Genomic DNA, 18868 nt, shown 5'->3' on the forward strand with positions numbered 1-18868 from the left:
GAGGCTCCCCTGTCTTCTTTAGCTCTTTTACCAGGGGGAGCTGCTTCTTCCGATTTCCGGGGGTCTTCTCCTGCTCTCCGGGGTCTTCACCGCTCTTCTGTGACGTCTTCTCCGCTCCGGGGGGTCTTCTTCTATGTTCGCCGCTCTCCGCTCTTGACTCGGCGCACCCCGGTTCTTCCTCCCGCTGTCCGGTGCCTTCTCCTTCTTCCGCTGTTCTGTGACGTCTTCTCCTCTTCTTCCGCTGTTCTGTGACGACTTCTACTTCTCCCTTCAGGCCGCTGTGCTGTGACGTCTACTCTTCTTCTCTTCTCTCGATGCTGACACGTCGCCTCTTCTCGCTGCAATGACGGGTGCGTGGCTTGCATCGGATTTATATAGGCCTCACAGTCCCATCATGCTCTGGTACATACCCATGTGATACCTACCCACGTGGTACCTACCGGAGCATGATGGGACTGTGAGGCCCATATAAGTCCGACACAAGCCGCGCACAAGTCATTGCAGCGAGAAGAGGCGACGTGTCAGCATCGGGAGAAGAGAAGACGTCACAGCACAGCGGCCTGAAGGGAGAGCCTGTGCCGTAAATGGCAGCTCGCATGCGCGTGTGTGACGTCCTCACAGCTTCAGCCATTCACAGGACGGTTGACCGTGGAAGATGTCAGCCATATTAGTGGTGTGCGGGCGCCGCTGGAGGGTTTAGTTCTAAGGTAAGGATTTCATAATGAGCTAGTATGTGATGCATACCTACTCATTATGCCTTTATCCTATACGTTTGTTTGTTTTTTGTTTTCCATGGGTTTACGACCGCTTTAACTATTACAATTTTGTAAATACCTTTGTACCAGAATCATATTTTTAGTGTCATTTTAATTGGAACAAATGATAGAACAAAATGTAAATGTTTATTTCATTGCATGTCTCTTCTGTAATAAAGACCCTGCCTTTCTGACAGCAAGTCTTAATTTTTACCATTAATAATGCAGCATTATATTTCACACATTTAATATGGGAGTATTCACACCAATTAAACGCTAATGCCGCTTACACACGATCATTTTTCGGCATGAAAAAAACTTTGTTTTTAAAAAATTTCATTTAAAATGATGGTGTGTGGGCTACACATCATTTTTCGGCTTCTGAAAAACGACAGCAAAAAAATTTGAACATGCTGCATTTTTTAACGACGTTTTAAACAATGTTGTTTTTCGGGTTGTAAAAAATTATCGTGTGTGGGCTAAAACGACGTTAAAAACCCGCGCATGCTCAGAAGCAAGTTATGAGAAGGGAGCGCTCGTTCTGGTAAAACTACCATTTGTAATGGAGTAAGCACATTCATCACGCTGTAACAGACAGAAAAGCGCAAATCGTCTTTTACTAACACGGAATCAGCTAAAGCAGCCCCAAGGGTGGCGTCATCTGCATGGAACTTCCCCTTTAGAGTGCCATTGTACGTGTTGTACATCACCGCGCTTTGCTAGAGCATTTTTTTAAAACGATGGTGTGTGGGCAACGTCGTTTTAATGATGAAGTTGGAAAAACTTCATTTTTTCTACATGCTGAAAAACATCGTTTTTTTTATGCCAAAAAATGATCGTGTGTTCGCGGCATAAGTCCAATTTACTCAGTGGTTCCTTAGCAATTAATAGATGTTGTACATGAGAATCACGTGACTTTCAAACCATTTCTTCATTGTAACATGTCAGTGACAAAAAAAAAAAAGAACCACATTAGCAAGTAGACCTAATGAGGTATAAATTCTGTACTCTGAAACATTCAAGCTTTGATGTTAGAACATCTTAACATAATATTAGGCAAATGAGAACTTGGTATTGGTACCACAGCGGTAAATCTTATGACTAAGCTTTTTTGATTACTGTTTTGGTTTCTATCGCTTTCTTTTCTCTTCTGACCTTGTTACATCTGCTAAAGTAATTTAGAATATGTAACACTGTGACTGGATGTCAAATGAACACTATTCTATTCGTTCTTGCTATGTGCAAAGAATAACTAACCTGTATGCTAAAAAATAGAATCAGGAGTGTTCATGACATTGTGATTGAATGTCATTGCAGGACAATAATGTCCTTAACATAATAAGGAATTTTCCACTTTAGTTATCAATAGCCAATGATTATAAAGTCTACCTCCAGCTCTCACCCTTCCAGTACCCCACCCCCCATGGAGTAACTGCACACTCTTACTGATCAATAGCTCTGTGGTCCAGCAAGGGTGGGGGGGGGGGGTTCTTGATGCCCTGAGCTTACAGTTTAATTTTTTATTTTAATATAAACAGCCAGACAGGAAGAGTGCTGAGGCAGGTGGATGTATCGGTACATCCCCTGCATCCGCCGTTTGTGCATGCTCCCTTCGAGCGCACAGCAGTGCAACTGCTGTTTCAACTGACACAGCAGAACACTGAACGCTGTTGGCAATCCTGGTACCATTTGATTGTTGTAGTCAATCAGCGATCACATGGACAGTAGTAAACAATATGTAATTTCCTGGCATCATTAGTTTCTACTATGAGATCTCTGTGATTGGTCACATAAATTACATGGTACAAGGCCATTCACAGCAGCCCTATACCATGTGACAGCTGTGACCAATCCCAGTATTTCCACAGGAATGCAGCTGGAATGAGTGGGAAATGATTGCTTTTACAGCTATCATGGCTGTAAAAGCAATCACAGTGGTTTGGGGTGTAATACCAAGTATGCCCATGCTGTGTGAGAGAAATATCTTAATAAATTACCAACTTTTTGTCAATAAATAAATACATTTTCTTTCCACATTTTCCAAATACTTTTGGCAAAAAAATGAAGTATAGGGTATATAGCTCAGCCTCACAGATCAGGGTATATAGCTCAGTCTTACAGATCAGGGTATATAGCTCAGTCTTACAGATCAGGGTATATAGCTCAGCATTACATATCAGGGTATACAGCTCATCCTCACAGATCAGGGTATAGAGCTCAGCCACACATATCAGGGTATATAGATCAGCCTCACAGATCAGGGTATATCAGCCTCACAGATCAGGGTATTCAGCTTAGCCTCACAGATCAGGGTATGCAAGCTCAGCCCTACAGTTCAGGGTATATAGCTCAGCCTCACAGATCAGGGTATATAGCTCAGCCTCACAGATCAGGGTATATAGCTTAGCATTACAGATCAGGGTATACAGCTCATCCTCACATGGAAAGCTGGAGAGAGATATCCTCCACTAATAACACTAAAGGACTTCCAGCCTCATCCTCTGTCTAATATGTGGCCAGCACCATGACAAGCTGCTGCCACCTCCTGGGAATAGAGGAAGAGGGGTGCAATGAGGGGGCTACAGAATAGAAGGAAACATAAAAATCAAGATTTGAGTTATGTACCATGGAAACATAGCTTGCTTTACAAGGATAAAGAGGGAAGATAGAAAGAAAAAAGAAAATGAGAGCGATCTGCAGTGAACGGGTTACTGCACATTACTGTAAGCTCAGATTCCCACAGGCTCTGGCTACACTACACTCAGTTTAGCGCCCATCCGCCACATCAGTGATCCACTCCCCGCCTCACATCACAGGGTCCTTGTGTCAGTCAATCTTTGCAGTCTGTACTCCACTCTGACGCCACAAAACAACAGTGAGCCAGCCAGGAAACCGGAAGTCACGCCGCTGTGCCGAAAAAGCACCACCCAGTCGTCCTTCGTTCCTGGATAATAAAAATGACAGTAGAGTGGGAGTGTTTGTGGGTGCATATCTTGCTCCCCCAACACTCCCTAAACATGGGCAAATCAGTTTCCCATAGACTGTTGTGTGTCCGGTGCCCAGATACTCTTAAGGTTACCTTTTTTTGGTGAAATGCTGGGGGTGGGGGACGGTGCCCATGTGCGTCTATTAGCTAGTCACCACTGATTGGTCTCATCATTCATAGACATAGTACAAACACGGTCTACAGGAGTGGCAGGTGATAGCATTTACATAGCACACCTGTAAAAGCAAAAAAAATCAACTGGGTGGAGTGGATGCAGTATAAAGAGGAGATAGCATCTTGTCCAACTTTAGGAATCCCCCTGATGGTTTTATATGATATACGCCATATATTGTGAGGTCACACTCTGTGAGATGGGCACATTTCTTATGTGGGAGCACTGAAGTGAATGGATACAAAGCACAGATTTTTGCGAATTTGTAAAGACTCAACAAGTTACAACTTTTTTCTGACATTATTCATTCATTAAATATTTGACTGCACTCAAGCATGGGAGTTATATTATTACAAGAAGGCATACACATGATTGCATCATATTATTGTATATTCACATGTTATTATGATGGCACTCATATCAGCACAGGAGAATTGATACACTAAGTGGTTGAATACTTTTATTATCACTAGTGCAGCATTATTTGGTTTGAGTTTATCTGTGCCCAAGTAGAAGTCCTAGTAGGACGAAACGCATCGGGCTAGGTACACCGTTCCCCATATTGGTTTTACTCTACAGTGATCACTTTTATTTGTATGTTGGTTTTTATCTAATAAAACCTTATATTTTTTGACCTGCACCATTGGAAGTCCCCTTTTTTTCTTTCTTTCATGTTCTGTGTAAGTAAGTTTTTGTGGGCCTTCCATTGGGCTATTACTACCCCCATTGAGGCCATGAGTATTTAGAATCCACTGAATACTTTTGGACTTTTCTTGGATCTTTTGGTTTTCCCACCTAATTGGAATATCCATGCCGGACAGAGCACTGGTTGTGAACAACTAGGCCCAGCAGTTCCATTCATGGTCACTTCCATCCAGATCCCTTCAAGGAGTATTCCGAGTTCCATTGGATTCCTTGGAAATCCGGTTCACCAATCAATTGTAACACCCATGTCTGATTGATCCATTGTCGCTGACAGTCGGGTTCAACGGTTCCGGTAAGAGTGTTTAAGACATACTATTTGTTTGAAGAGATCACTCCTAAGACAGTTTATATAACCCCATTGACACCTTCACCGTGAGATTCTTCATCCATTTGTGACGGACATTGTCATCTCATTGGTCCTTGTTTGTGTACTCAGTTTTTCATACATAATTATTTTTCTGTGTGTGTGTGCTTTCTTACAGTTGGTTTCACCCAATTTGATTCACAGTGTTAGTTACTTTCACATTTTTCACTGTTTTATTATTTTAGTGCTACATATTTATCCCCACTTGTCTTTGAATTTTTGTCACATTTATGTGTAGCTGCTTTCCTCCTTTTTTTGTATAGTGCAATAATCACTTTTATTCATATTGCAGAGGATGTGTATTACAACAATGGCTGGATCAAATTAGAAAACCCACTGTCACAATTTAAAAACAGTGTGGCCATGCAGAGCTTCACCCACACAGTTGTGTCATTTATTTACAGAGTTATGTGAAATAATGAACTACACGTACCATTGGCCACTTGGATAATGGCTAGTAGCTATCAATGAACTGTGAGGGCACTGGTCAGCATCCTCATAGTTTATTAATTATTCCTGCAGTTTAGTAACTCCCTGCCAGTATTGGAGGTATGGGCAGACAGTGTACTGAGAGTCTGTAGGACTGTAGTGTAAAAAAAAAAGAAAAATGTACCTGCATTTATTATTTTTTAATAAAAAGTGATCTTAAATTAACATTATAGCCCCATTTCTTTAGGAACAGGAAGCTACAATAGCACAAAATAAAACAAAGATAAAAGTAATGAACAAATGGGAGAACATTGTAGATTTGAATAATATATAATTAGTTTTATTTTTCCAATCTACAAGACTATATAAAATAAGGATAAAGCTTTGCAGAGTATTTCACTTTTTGGTTTATTACCTTGAAAAAAAATATTAAATACACAGTGTGAACCATGACAAACTAGACACATACTTTATTTTGATATGTTTATCCACATGTACTCCAGAAACACATGCCTTCACCATAGTTATGCCACTAAGGTAATGAGGCAAACTATATGAATCATTTAACAGGATGTTACAAACCTACATTTTCTGTTTTGTAAAAAACAATTTTTATTCTAATTAAACAATCTGCAGCCTGTAAACTACCTTAACATTGTTTCATAACAAGCAGTAAGAATGTAGAATGTAATAATTCTCAGTTAAACTAAATCTGATTTCTGGTACACTCCAGTTTTCTTCGTAGTAGAAAACATTATGTACAAATGGCAATTTAAATGGCAGCAAATGTCAGATTTTCTCTATATTCACCATACATTCTCCTATAAATTATTATTCTTTTCAAGAGGATTCACCAGAAACTGTATTTGATGAATCTTTTTTAAGAAATGTTGATGTACTGTATATGTAACATTTGCTACAATACTAGCTTTTTTCACTTTTAAAACATATGTTACATTTAAAAACTAAAAAGGCTAGTATTTATAAAGAGCAGCAGTTCTGACTTATTGCCAGAGTATTTATGAACTTTAGAAATATGTGTTTTGTTAAAAATATAATAACATAAAATAAAATAAAAATGTAAAACAAATCCTCTACTTCTCAATCTATTCACAGTGGAAAGCACATACTTTCATGCCTCGTACACACAGCCAGTTTTCCCGTCGGGAAAACTGCCATAACAGCTTTTGGCCGGGAAAACTGGCCATGTGTATGCTCCTATTGAAAATACTGCGGTGGAGCATGCGGTGGAGCATAAACACGGCCGGGTTTCCCGGCCAAAGCTCTCATGGCAGTTTTCCTGCCAGGAAAACCAGCCGTGTGTAGGGGAAAAAATCTGCCGAGCCAGAAATCCCCGGCAGTAAAAAGTCCACTGGGAAACCCGTAGGTGTTTACGAGGCATCACATGCTTGCAACCAATTAATTTGAATGGGCTTCAAAACACAATGGAATCTGCAAAAAGTAGTGCAAAAATTGCACTAGAAGCTTGGCAAGGTGCTGCTTGGCCACTTTCCAGTCTTGAGTGCTGAAACAGTGTTGAGTGTCCTTAGTCTAGAAATGAAAAAACACTTGGAATTCAGGTCAGTTTGTGTATGATGCAAACAGCTTGCAAATTCAGTTAAAAATTCCATAAACATGAGACAGTTGAACATTATGAAGCAAAAAAAATTCAGTCTTAGGAGCTTGCTCAGAAAGTATCTCAGGAGATAAATTTAGAGGTTGTGGAATATGTGCCTTATAGACAGCTGCTGCCCTCCAGGACAATGCTGCCATGTGCTTGTTTGCGTGGCCAACTTGAGATCCTGGATGCTGAAGCTACAGAGAGTTGACTGAGGGACTGTGTGCTGAAGATCTAGTCCGGTATCTCTGAAGAAAGGTGTTGCTTGGACTGCTGTGAGAAATATTATAGATTTTTGGGCTGCTGCCGCCTCTCTTTTACTAGAGAGTCAGTTGTGTGTTTCCTAAAGGGGAAATTAACCTGTTTTTACCAGTGCTTCTGATGGTGGAAAAGGGTTTTGCAGTATGCTAGTGCCAGATAGTTCTGAGGATCACCCCCACCAGCAAAAGAGCAAGCAGGGGTCTTGTAACAGATGTAACAAGTTAGGATCAAGCAGAATCACAGTTGCTGTATGAGCCAAAGTTTGGCAACAATTGATAGCAGGTTGAGGTCAGACAGAAGCGTAGTTGATGAAATAGCCAAAGATCAATAATGAGTAGCAGCAAAGAAAAGGACGGTAACTGAAGCACAAGGAGCAGGATATTGGCTGGAACACAGCACAACAATCCGGAAAAACAGGAAGTGCAGAAACATGGCTTAAATATGCAGTGCATGGAAGGGAAGGAGTTTAAGGTTCACTGAAAACAAGATATAAAGTAAGGTTGTCCAAAGGATCAGGCAGGGAGCTCTTCAAGTGGCATTGTAAGAAGAGCTTCTGCCAGATGCAATATAGAGACCTAGAAACATAGAAAAGTGACAGCAGAAAAAGACTGAGTAGTCCATCAAGTCTGCCCATTGTATTTATTTACTTATTTATTTATTTTTCATTAACCTTGTTGTCTGACTATAGATCTATGTTTACCCCAGGCATGTTTGAAGCCATTACTGTTGACTGACCCACTACCTCTATTGGTAGTTTATTCCAATCATCAACTACTCTTTCAGGAAAATAATACCTTCTAAGTAGGTCCTGAGTTCAAATCCAGATCTTGAGAATGTATCTAGATGCATCAACTAAGGTGCAATAATTTACAAGACAAATGTTAGTCTAATATATAGAAGTAATGCTCATTGCATACCAGATGCCTAAGATCACTCACCAAAACACAGCCATAACTCATGATACTGCTTGTCTAAGACAGTCAAAGTGGTGAAAATTGACCGAACCTCACTTTTAGTAACAAGGTTAGCTAAACAACAAAGTTAAGGAGAATTATGAGGGAAATTAATCGTGAGAGGGAACTTTGAGCTGCATATCTTCCCACTACAAGAGACCACAGAGGAAGAAACAGAGGCAACATTTTGCTTCCTACACATTTAATTAGAACATTTTAATTGGCTGAATTTTGAACAGGAGAGTAACTAGGTATCCTTAAATCAAAACATCAACATTTTACAGACTTCATGCACTGTATGTAAGCACTTTTACCACACCTCCGTTTTTTTCAAAGAGATTGGTCAGGTATCGAAGAAATCACTGTTATGCCGCCTACACACGATCGGACATTCCGACAACAAATGTCCGATGTGAGCTTGTTGTTGGAAAATCCGACTGTGTGTATGCTCCATCGGACATTTGTTGTCGGAATTTCCGACAACAAATGTTTGAGAGCTGGTTCTCAAATTTTCCGACAACAAAAGTTCTTGTCAGAAAGTCTGACCGTGTGTGCACAATTCAATGCAAAAAAATCCTACGCATGCTCGGAATCAATTTGACGCATGCTCGGAACCATTGAACTTTTTTCTTGGCACATCGTAGTGTTGTACGTCACCGCGTTCTTGACGTTCACAATTTCCGACAACATTTGTGTGACCGTGTGTATGCAAGACAAGTTTGAGCGAACATCCGCCGGAAAAAAATCCACAGTTTTGTTGTCGGAATGTCCGATCGTGTGTACGCAGCCTTAGACTAGGTCAATAGACACAAATATTATGCTATAATTAAAAAATAGGAGAGAAAGAGCATAATTTAGCCTGCGTCAAACACTATAAATGTTACAACTGAGGAGTTATGCCGCGTACAGACGGTCGTTTTATGCGATGTAAAAAAACAACGTTTTCTGTGAAGTAAAAAACGACGTTTTTGAAACTTCAATTTTCAAAAACGACGTTGCCTACACACCATCGTTTTTTCACAGTGCTCTAGCAAAGCGAGGTTACGTTCACCACGTTTTTCCATTGAAGCTCGCTTCATAACTAGCTTCTGGGCATGCGCGGGTGTAAAAACGTTGTTTGAAACGTCGTTTTTTACTACACACGGTCAATTTCTGTGAAGTAAAAAACGACGTTTTGAAAAACGACACAAAAAAAAAACGTTTTGAAAAACGACACATAAAATTGTGACGTTTTGTGACGTTTTGAAAAACGACACATAAAATTGAAGACATAAAGCGACGTTTTCCCCCACACACGGTCAATGAAATTGACGTTTTTAAAAACGTTGTTTTTTAACATCGCATAAAACGACCGTCTGTACGCGGCATTACTGTAGAAATATTATGTGACATCCCTGCCCGAGCAACTTATTTAATGTTAAATTTGAGGCGCAAAGCAGGACTGACCCTATTAAAAAAAATGGCAGCTGAGGAGTTACTGTGGAAACGTTGGGCCTGATTCTCAAAAAAGCTGCGTAACTTAACTTTCAGTAGTTAAGTTACACTGACTTAAAATCTCTACCTAAGTGCCCGATCTTCAAAGCACTTACCTAGAAATTTCAGGCCGTGTAACTTAAGTGCCGCCGTCGCAAGGCGGTCCTCCGCTCCGCTAAAATTTAAATGAGGCGCGCTCCCGCGCCGGCCGTACTGCGCATGCGTGTGACGTCATTTTCCCGACGTGCAGCGCGCGAACGTAATTAACGCCGGGCGGCTTTGAGAATTGCGACGGGACACTAAAGTTGCGACGGGTGAAAAAAAAAATACGCGCCCGGAAAACAAATAATTATAAAAAAAAATGACTGCGTCGCTCAGCATGCATTCCTGAGAGGGAGAACTCCATGCCAATTTTCAAAGAGAAAACCGGCATGGGTTCCCCCCTCCAGGAGCATACCAGGCCCTTAGGTCTGGTATGGGTTGTAAGGAGACCCCCCTACGCCGAAAAATCGACGTAGGGGGTCCCCCTACAATCCATACCAGACCCGTATCCAAAGCACGCTACCCGGCCGGTCAGGAAGGGAGTGGGGACGAGCGAGCGCCCCCCCCCCCTCCTGAGCCGTGCCAGGCCGCATGCCCTCAACATGGGGGGGTTGGGTGCTCTGGGGCAGGGGGGCGCACTGCGGGCCCCCCCACCCCAGAGCACCCTGTCCCCATGTTGATGAGGACAGGACCTCTTCCCGACAACCCTTGCCGTTGGTTGTCGGGGTCTGCGGGCGGGGGCTTATCGGAATCTGGGAGTCCCCTTTAATAAGGGGGCCCCCAGATACCGGCCCCCCACCCTAAGTGAATGGATATGGGGTACATCGTACCCCTATCCATTCACCTGGAGGCAAAAAGTAAAAGTTAGTAAACACACAACACAAGGGTTTTTAAAATAATTTATTATTCTGCTCCGGATGCCCCCCTGTCTTCTTTATTATCTCTATTACCAGGGGGGGCTTCTTCTTCCACTCTCCGGGGGTCTTCTTCCACTCTCCGGGGGTCTTCTTCCACTCTCCGGGGGGGGTTTTTTCTTCCGCTCTCCGGGGGGGGCTTCTCCGCTCTCCGGGGGTCTTCTTCTATCTTCTCCCCTCTTCCGCTGTTGACTCGGCGAACCCCGGTTCTTCTCCAGCTGTCCGGTGCCTTCTTCTTCAGCGCTGGCTGCCTGCTATCTTTGTGTGTTAGCTCAATTTCTAACAGGCAGCCGGCGCGGTCTTCTGTGACGTCAGGTTCTTCTCTTCTGTTCTTCTCCCCTCTTCCGATGTTGCCTCGTCGCCTCTTGTCGCTGTAATGATGGAAGTGCGCCTTGCATCCCATTTATATAGGCATCACCGTCCCATCATGCTCCGGTAGGTACCCACGTGGTGGGTGCACGTGGGTAGGCACCCACCACGTGGGTACCTGCCGGAGCATGATGGGACGGTGATGCCTATATAAATGGGATGCAAGGCGCGCTTCCATCATTACAGCGACAAGAGGCGACGAGGCAACATCGGAAGAGGGGAGAAGAACAGAAGAGAAGAACCTGACGTCACAGAAGACCGCGCCGGCTGCCTGTTAGAAATTGAGCTAACACACAAAGATAGCAGGCAGCCAGCGCTGAAGAAGAAGGCACCGGACAGCTGGAGAAGAACCGGGGTTCGCCGAGTCAACAGCGGAAGAGGGGAGAAGATAGAAGAAGACCCCCGGAGAGCGGAGAAGCCCCCCCCCGGAGAGCGGAAGAAGAAACCCCCCCCGGAGAGAGGGTGGGGGGCCGGTATCTGGGGGCCCCCTTATTAAAGGGGACTCCCAGATTCCGATAAGCCCCCGCCCGCAGACCCCGACAACCAACGGCAAGGGTTGTCGGGAAGAGGTCCTGTCCTCATCAACATGGGGACAGGGTGCTCTGGGGTTGGGTGGCCCGCAGTGCGCCCCCCTGCCCCAGAGCACCCAACCCCCCATGTTGAGGGCATGCGGCCTGGCACGGCTCAGGAGGGGGGGGGGGCGCTCGCTCGTCCCCACTCCCTTCCTGACCGGCCGGGTAGCGTGCTTTGGATACGGGTCTGGTATGGATTGTAGGGGGACCCCCTACGTCGATTTTTCGGCGTAGGGGGGGTCTCCTTACAACCCATACCAGACCTAAGGGCCTGGTATGCTCCTGGGGGGGGAACCCATGCCGGTTTTGAATTTAAAAATTCCCGTGGAGTTCTCCCTCAGGAATGCATACCAAATGCCGTCGCTTGAATGGGCCTTTACAAGGTGTGACTAACTTTACACATTATAAAACCAGCCCTAGTTTTGCGCAAGCAAATTCGGAACTTACGCAGAAATCACAATGAGAAATGCCCCCAGTGGCGGATGCGGTACTGCATCCTAAGATCTGACCGTGTAAGTGTCTTACACATGTCAGATTTTCTGCCTAACTTTGGAAAAAGCCTTTTGAGAATCGTTTCCAAAGTTAGGCACAGACTGAACAGCAGTTAAGTCTGCGTATCTCTTTTGGGAATCAGGCCCGTTGTGTCTGGAACACTGAGAATTCCAGAGCAGCATAATACCCCACAGACATTAAGTCACACAATAGAATTCACCCTGTCCAAATTTGGGAGCTGAGGAGCAACAGAGGAAACATTTGGTATGGCACCCTGGGAGTCCTCCAGCAGCATTGTACATTTACATTTTTGTAAGACACTGGACTAGAGATGCAAATGCAGCAAGATATGGTACTGCTGTCAGACCTGCCGTGGTGGCAGTAGATAGCAATGATGGTATGTCAGAAATAAAAGAAACACAAAGCGGCGCCTTCTAAGCGTAGCAGTTGAGTAATTTAATTCAAAATATAGAGATGTATAAAAGACCTACTCACAAAGCAGGTGTAAAGTCAGGCATGGGTACATTAATGCTGTCATCCGCAGGGATCCAGATAGAGGCAATCATCACTCGCACTGGATCGCAGTAACTTCCTTGCCACAGGCGGCAGCGTCGGCGGAGACCAAACGCTTTGGTGCCCGCCAACGCTGTCATATAAAATCACTGTGTGTAGCTAAAACGACGTTTAAAACAACCTTTTTAAACCTGCGCATGCTCAGAAGCAAGTTATGAAGCAAGCTTCAATGGAAAAGAGTGCTGAACGTAACCGCGCTTTGCTAGAGCATTTTGAAAAAACGATGGTGTGTAGGCAACGTCGTTTTTTAAAATGAAGTTTGAAAAACGTCGTTTTGTTTCATGATTTAAAACGTCGTTTTATTTCATCACAAAAAACGACCGTGTGTACGCGGCATTAGAATATAATATCTGCCAAGCAAGTTATTCAACTTTGACAAAATTACACATTAATAACAGCCTGTATAATTACTGGCATCACAACATTTTTTTGTTTAGCAACTTAACTTTACTGGTCTCTTACAAGGATTTGAAAACTTTAGAATGATGTCTTTTAAGTGTATCCATCTTTAGTTGTGTTATGACCTTGCAAAAGATTTGCAGGTGTTAGGAGACCAAATAAGCTGCTTAGCATGTAAATTACACATCATGATTGATGGACAATGGTACGATGGCACCTAAGATGCATTTTTAGTATATTAAACATATGTCGGTCACTGAGAAAGGGTCCTCTATGGTTTTTATAATGTTTTAACTATTATAATAAAATTTCCAGTCTTGTTTTAAGGTGGATCTCTACTCAAAGAATAACTTAAAGGGGAGTTCCAGCCAATTTGTATGTTTATTAAAAGTCAGCAGCTACAAAAAGTGTAGCTGCTGGCTTTTAATAAACAGACACTTACCTGCTCCAGCGTTCCAGCGACGCGCCGGCCGGGGCTCCGCTCCTCTCCCCCCCTCCCCGGCCTGCGTCTTCATTGTCACTGTGGGCACCCGGCCGTGACAGCTTTCGGCTTCACGGCCGGGCACCCACTGCGCATGCGCGAGCGGCACTGCGCATGCGCGCACGGCGCTGCGCCGTGTAATTGGCCAGGAGATCGCCTAGGACCTGTGACGTGTCCTAGGCGATCGCCTACAGCAGCCCCTTCCTGTAGGCGATTAAGCTTAATCGCCTACAGGAAGGAAGAAGTGGGACAGGAAGTCCCACTCTTCCTGAAGCCCCCACTGCCCCCCCAAAAAAATACATGCCAAATGTGGCATGTAAGGGGGTGAGGAGTGGGATAAGCGGAAGTTCCAAATTTGGGTGGAACTCCTCTTTAAAGATATGTCGATAGTTATGCTGGAGTGGATGAAAAAAGTATAATAAGTGGATCACTACTCAGCCACCATATCTGACTAATTATATAATAGTTTAGCAGTTGGTTTCTAGTCTTCTAATGCTCAAAGACACTTATGGTTTTTATAATGTTTTAACTTTTATAATAGAATTTCCAGTCTTGTTTTAAGGTGGATCTCTACTCAAAGAATAACTTAAAGGGTTTGTAAAGTATTTTTTTTTTATCTTAATAGCTTCCTTTACCTTAATGCAGTGCTGTTTTCATGTCCTCATTGTTCGTTTTTGCTATCAAGTTGCTGTAATTCTTCTCTGATCTCCACACTTCCTGGTTGTCGGTTTCCTGAAAACCACAGTGCTGGGAGCTTTCTCTCTGTGGTCACTAATCAAGGAGGTGTGATTACTGTGTGTCTAAAACCCCTCAGCACCAATCAGTTTCGTTTTCCAAACCATCACTGCCCTGTATTGGCTGTGTGGCTCTGTACAGCACAGAGGCAGGAAACAACATGCAAAAATGAAACTAGAAACTACAGGTACATTATATGATTGATTTGTATCTATTTTAATTGTTTTTAAAAGGAATCAGTTAACTATTATGTCTCTATACCCTGTAAACAGTCATTTCAGCATAAACATTTTTTTTATTTACAACTCCTTTAACCACTACCCGACGGCCGTACGACTTTATACGGCCGCAAGGTTGTTCTAATTCTCTAACTGGGCGTGTTTTTACGGCCTGCGCGCGCAGTCAGCGGCGCGGGCGCGCGTCCGGCGGTGGCGCGCGCGTGCTTGCCGCATTGCTGAGATGTCGATGCGAGTGCCTGGCGGCCGTGATGTCCGCCAGGCACTCGGGATCGGCGGCTACCGGGACAAGACGTGGAGCTCTGTGTGTAAACACAGAGATCCATGTCCTGTCAGGGGAGAGAGGAGACCGATCTGTGTCCCTTGTACATAGGGACATAGATCGTCACCTCCCCCAGTCACCCCCCTCCACACACAGTTAGAACACAATTCAGGGTACACATTTAACCCCTTCCTCACCCCCTAGTGTTAACCCCTTCAATGCCAGTCACATTTATACAGTAATTAGTTCATATTTATAGCACTGATCGCTGTATAAATGTGAATAGCGCCAAAAATGTGTCAAAAGTATCCGATGTCTCCGCCATAATGTCGCAGTCACGAAAAAAATGCTGATCGCCACCATTAGTAGTAAAAAAAAATAATAAAAAATAATAATAATTCTGTCCCCTATTTTGTAAGCGCAATAACTTTTGCGCAAACCAGACGCCTCTTGCGATTCTTTTTTTTTTTTTTTACCAAAAATATGTAGAAGAATACGTATCGCCTAGACTGAGAAAAAAAATGTTTTTTTAAAAAAATTGGGCTATTTATTACAGCAACAAGTAAAAAATATTGTTTTTTTTTCAAAATTGCCGCTATATTTTTGTTTATAGCGCAAAAAATAAAAACCGCAGAGGCAATCAAATACCACCAAAATAAAGCTCTATTTGTGGGGAAAAAAGGACGTCAATTTTGTTTGGGAGCCACGTCGCACGACCGCGCAATTGTCAGTTAAAGTGACACAGTGCCACAAGCTGAAATTTCACCTGGTCAGGAAGGGGTATATGTGCCCAGTAAGGAAGTGGTTAAAGATATGTCGATAGTTATGCTGGAGTGGATGAAAAAAGTGTAATAAGTGGATCACTATTCAGCCACCATATCTGACTAATTATATAATAGTTTAGCAGTTGGTTTCTAGCCTTCTAATGCTCAAAGACAGACTTATAGGGCCAAATCCTCAAAAGGGATACGCAGGCGGAACTGCTGTTCAGCCTGCGTATCCCTGTGCCTATCTTTGGAACTGATCCTCAGAATCAGTTTTCCAAAGATAGGCAGAAGATCCGACATCTGTAAGAGACTTACACTGTCGGATCTTAGGATGCAGTACCGCATCCGCCGCTGGGGGCATTTCGAGTCGAAATGCCGCTTTGCGTATGCAAATGAGGACTTAGGCAGATCCACAAAGCTTTTTAGCTTTGTGTTTTCTGCGTAAGTTACGTTTTGCATGTGTAAAATTAGGGATGCTTTTACAAGGTGTAAACTAGTAACACCTTGTAAAAACATACCTTTTTTTCGATCGCCGCTATTTTTTTTAAATTTCAAATTTTATTTTTCGCCGCATAACTTTTTTTTTTCCCGACGCAACTTTATTGTCCCGTCGCAATCCACAAAGCCCGACGTAACGTAATTTCGCGCGCTGCCCGTCGGGAAAAATGACGTCACATGCATGCGCAGAACGTCCGGCGCGGGAGCGCGCCTCATTTAAATTGTCATCGCCCCCTGGATGAGAAGACCGCCTTGCGACGGAGGCACTTAAGTTACACAGCCGAAAATGTCTAGGTAAGTGCTTTGTGGATCGGGCACTTAGGTAGAAATGTTCCGCCAGTGTAACTTAACTGCTAAAAGTTAAGTTAGGCAGGTTTTTTGAGGATTTGCCCCATAGTTCCACACCTCTGATTACTGGTCCCTGGGAGGGCCTACCCCCTGGATCCAGCCTCTAAGATACTATATACACTGTGATTTTTCCTGGTTAATATCAACCACCTCAATACATATCTTGAGTACAGTAGTTCCTTGTGCACTGTTTATTCTGAATTTCTATATGTACTGTATATACCGTAAGGTTCCCTTTCCCTCGTTAAGCGGATAGACAGCCACTCAATACTTTACTGTATGTTCTCTGCAATATTGATGAAACATTTAAACTACCTTGTATTATTTGAAAATACCAATAAATATTATGTAAAAAAAAAAAAGTGTAATAAGGACAAACGAAACTGGATGGTCAATGGAGGATCCCCAGACTGATTTCCCTCTTTTTTTCTTTCTCCTTTTTTTTACCTTTTCTATTGTTCTCCCAATTTTTGCCAGCCTTGGCATTATGCTCTAACAGCCTTTTTTTCACCCCTTTTCTTACTTAAGTTACTTGTGTCTACATTTTGGGGATTGGAGCCCCTCATGTGGGACAGTTATGTTGTTTGTCAATATAAAAAAGACAAAACACTATGGTGGAGAGAATGCGGCTGCTCACCCCGATAAGAATGATAAAAGAATTGTCCCAGGTTATTGCGCAGCTCAAAAACTGAAAAATGATACCATGTGGTAAAAAGTTATATTTATTCATATGTTAAAAATCGAACAATGGTGGACAAGATTGGATAGCAAAATTGGATGGAGCATGAGTTGCAAAAGGTACACAAACAGCGTTTACATATATGTATAAATAATGGTACACAAATCGTGTTTATACAATCAAAAATGTGCATTGTAGTATAAACAGTCTAACGAACGTTTCGACCTTTAGAGGTCTTCTTCAGAGAATTTGTGTAGCTGAAAAGGAACACATAATAATTAGGCATCTCATGGTTGGGGCTTAGGTAATGTAAGGTACTTTTTTAAGATTGTGCAAAAGAAGGGGCCCTTGGACTGGAAGAGCAATATGTAAATTGTAATAAAAGCAAACACGTTTGTATGCATTTTTACAAACAGTAATATTGCATATTGCATTTGTTATCCCTTTACCTTGGTATTATGTCTCAGTGATATGCTGCGGTCCAATCGGCAGCATCAGGTGGTCCACTAAAGGTGACTCCCATCCCAGGTAGCGCAGCAGCTGTCCACGTTCTATGGAGCACCTCGCTCGACACCACAAGAGGTCACCCCCAAAAATAATGGGGCCAGAGATGGAATGACCCTACAAAGACCCAGGAGGGGCGGGGGAGTTGATGGGAGGGGAGGTTTAATAATGAAGCCTGTAAGCAGAATAATAAGGTTGATATTCTGAGTATTTATATACATATATAGTGGGCGTATTTCATTAAGGGGTTATAGAAGCTCTGGGGTGAAAAGTGGAGGTGAGCGAAATTGACCAACATTGGCTGAGGGTAGTAGTAGAGGGGTGCTCAAGGGTACTAAAGTAGAGATTTAGAATAATAATCTCTAGAATAAAAAAAGGGGCAGGAGTCTCCCGAAGAATGAGAAAAAAGAAAAGAAAGAAAAGAAAGAGGGAAAAGAAGGGAAAGAAGTAAAAAAGACATAGAAAGCGCAAGGGTGTGAAGAGTGATGATGGAAGTGAGTGAGGGCACAAGATAGGGGGGTGAGGGAAAGAAAAATCAGAAGAGCAGAGAGGGGAGGTGGAAAAAAGGGTGGTGAGAGTGCAAAAGAATTGTGTAGAAAATAGGACAGGGAGAGGAAAAAACAAAAAAGGGAGAAAGGAAGATGGGGAGATGCAAAGTGCAAAAGAGGAAGTGAAAATTAAGATAAGGGGAGGGAGAGAAAAATGGGGACAAGTGAAAACACATAAGGAGCAATGGGGTGAAAGTGAGGAATGTAATAAGTGAGGGCAGCTGGGCGTCAAAAAACATAAAGTGACATTGGACTGAATGGTGAAAAACACATCAGGAATAATATAGATGAATAGGGTAAGGAGAACTGTACCTTTAAATTGTAGAGACTTAATTTAAGCTTTAAAAGAAATTAAAGAACTTCCTGAGCAAAGATCACTGATGTCAGATAGAAATGCTGCTGGAATATAAATAGCAGCGGCAAGCAGACAAGGTGATTCCCTCTATATAAAAACAGAACCAAAAAAGCCAAAATATCTGGTCAAGGAAAAAGTTGTAGAGGTTTGACTCACCTATAGCACAGAGACAAACAATGTGCTAGTGATTGGAGGTACCAGAAGTGATCCTTCCAGAGTAGCAGAAAAGACCAGATTAAATAGAGTACAATTGTACCTAATTAGGAAGATGGAAATGAGTATCACCTGGGGGGAGAAAACGAGCACCACATGGGGAGGCCCCAATCCACCCCCCCACCCAAACACCCATGCCATCTCCCACCCACCCTGGTGGGTCAA

Source organism: Rana temporaria, chromosome 1, assembly GCF_905171775.1.
Source record: "Rana temporaria chromosome 1, aRanTem1.1, whole genome shotgun sequence".
NCBI classification, from domain to species: Eukaryota; Metazoa; Chordata; class Amphibia; order Anura; family Ranidae; genus Rana; species Rana temporaria.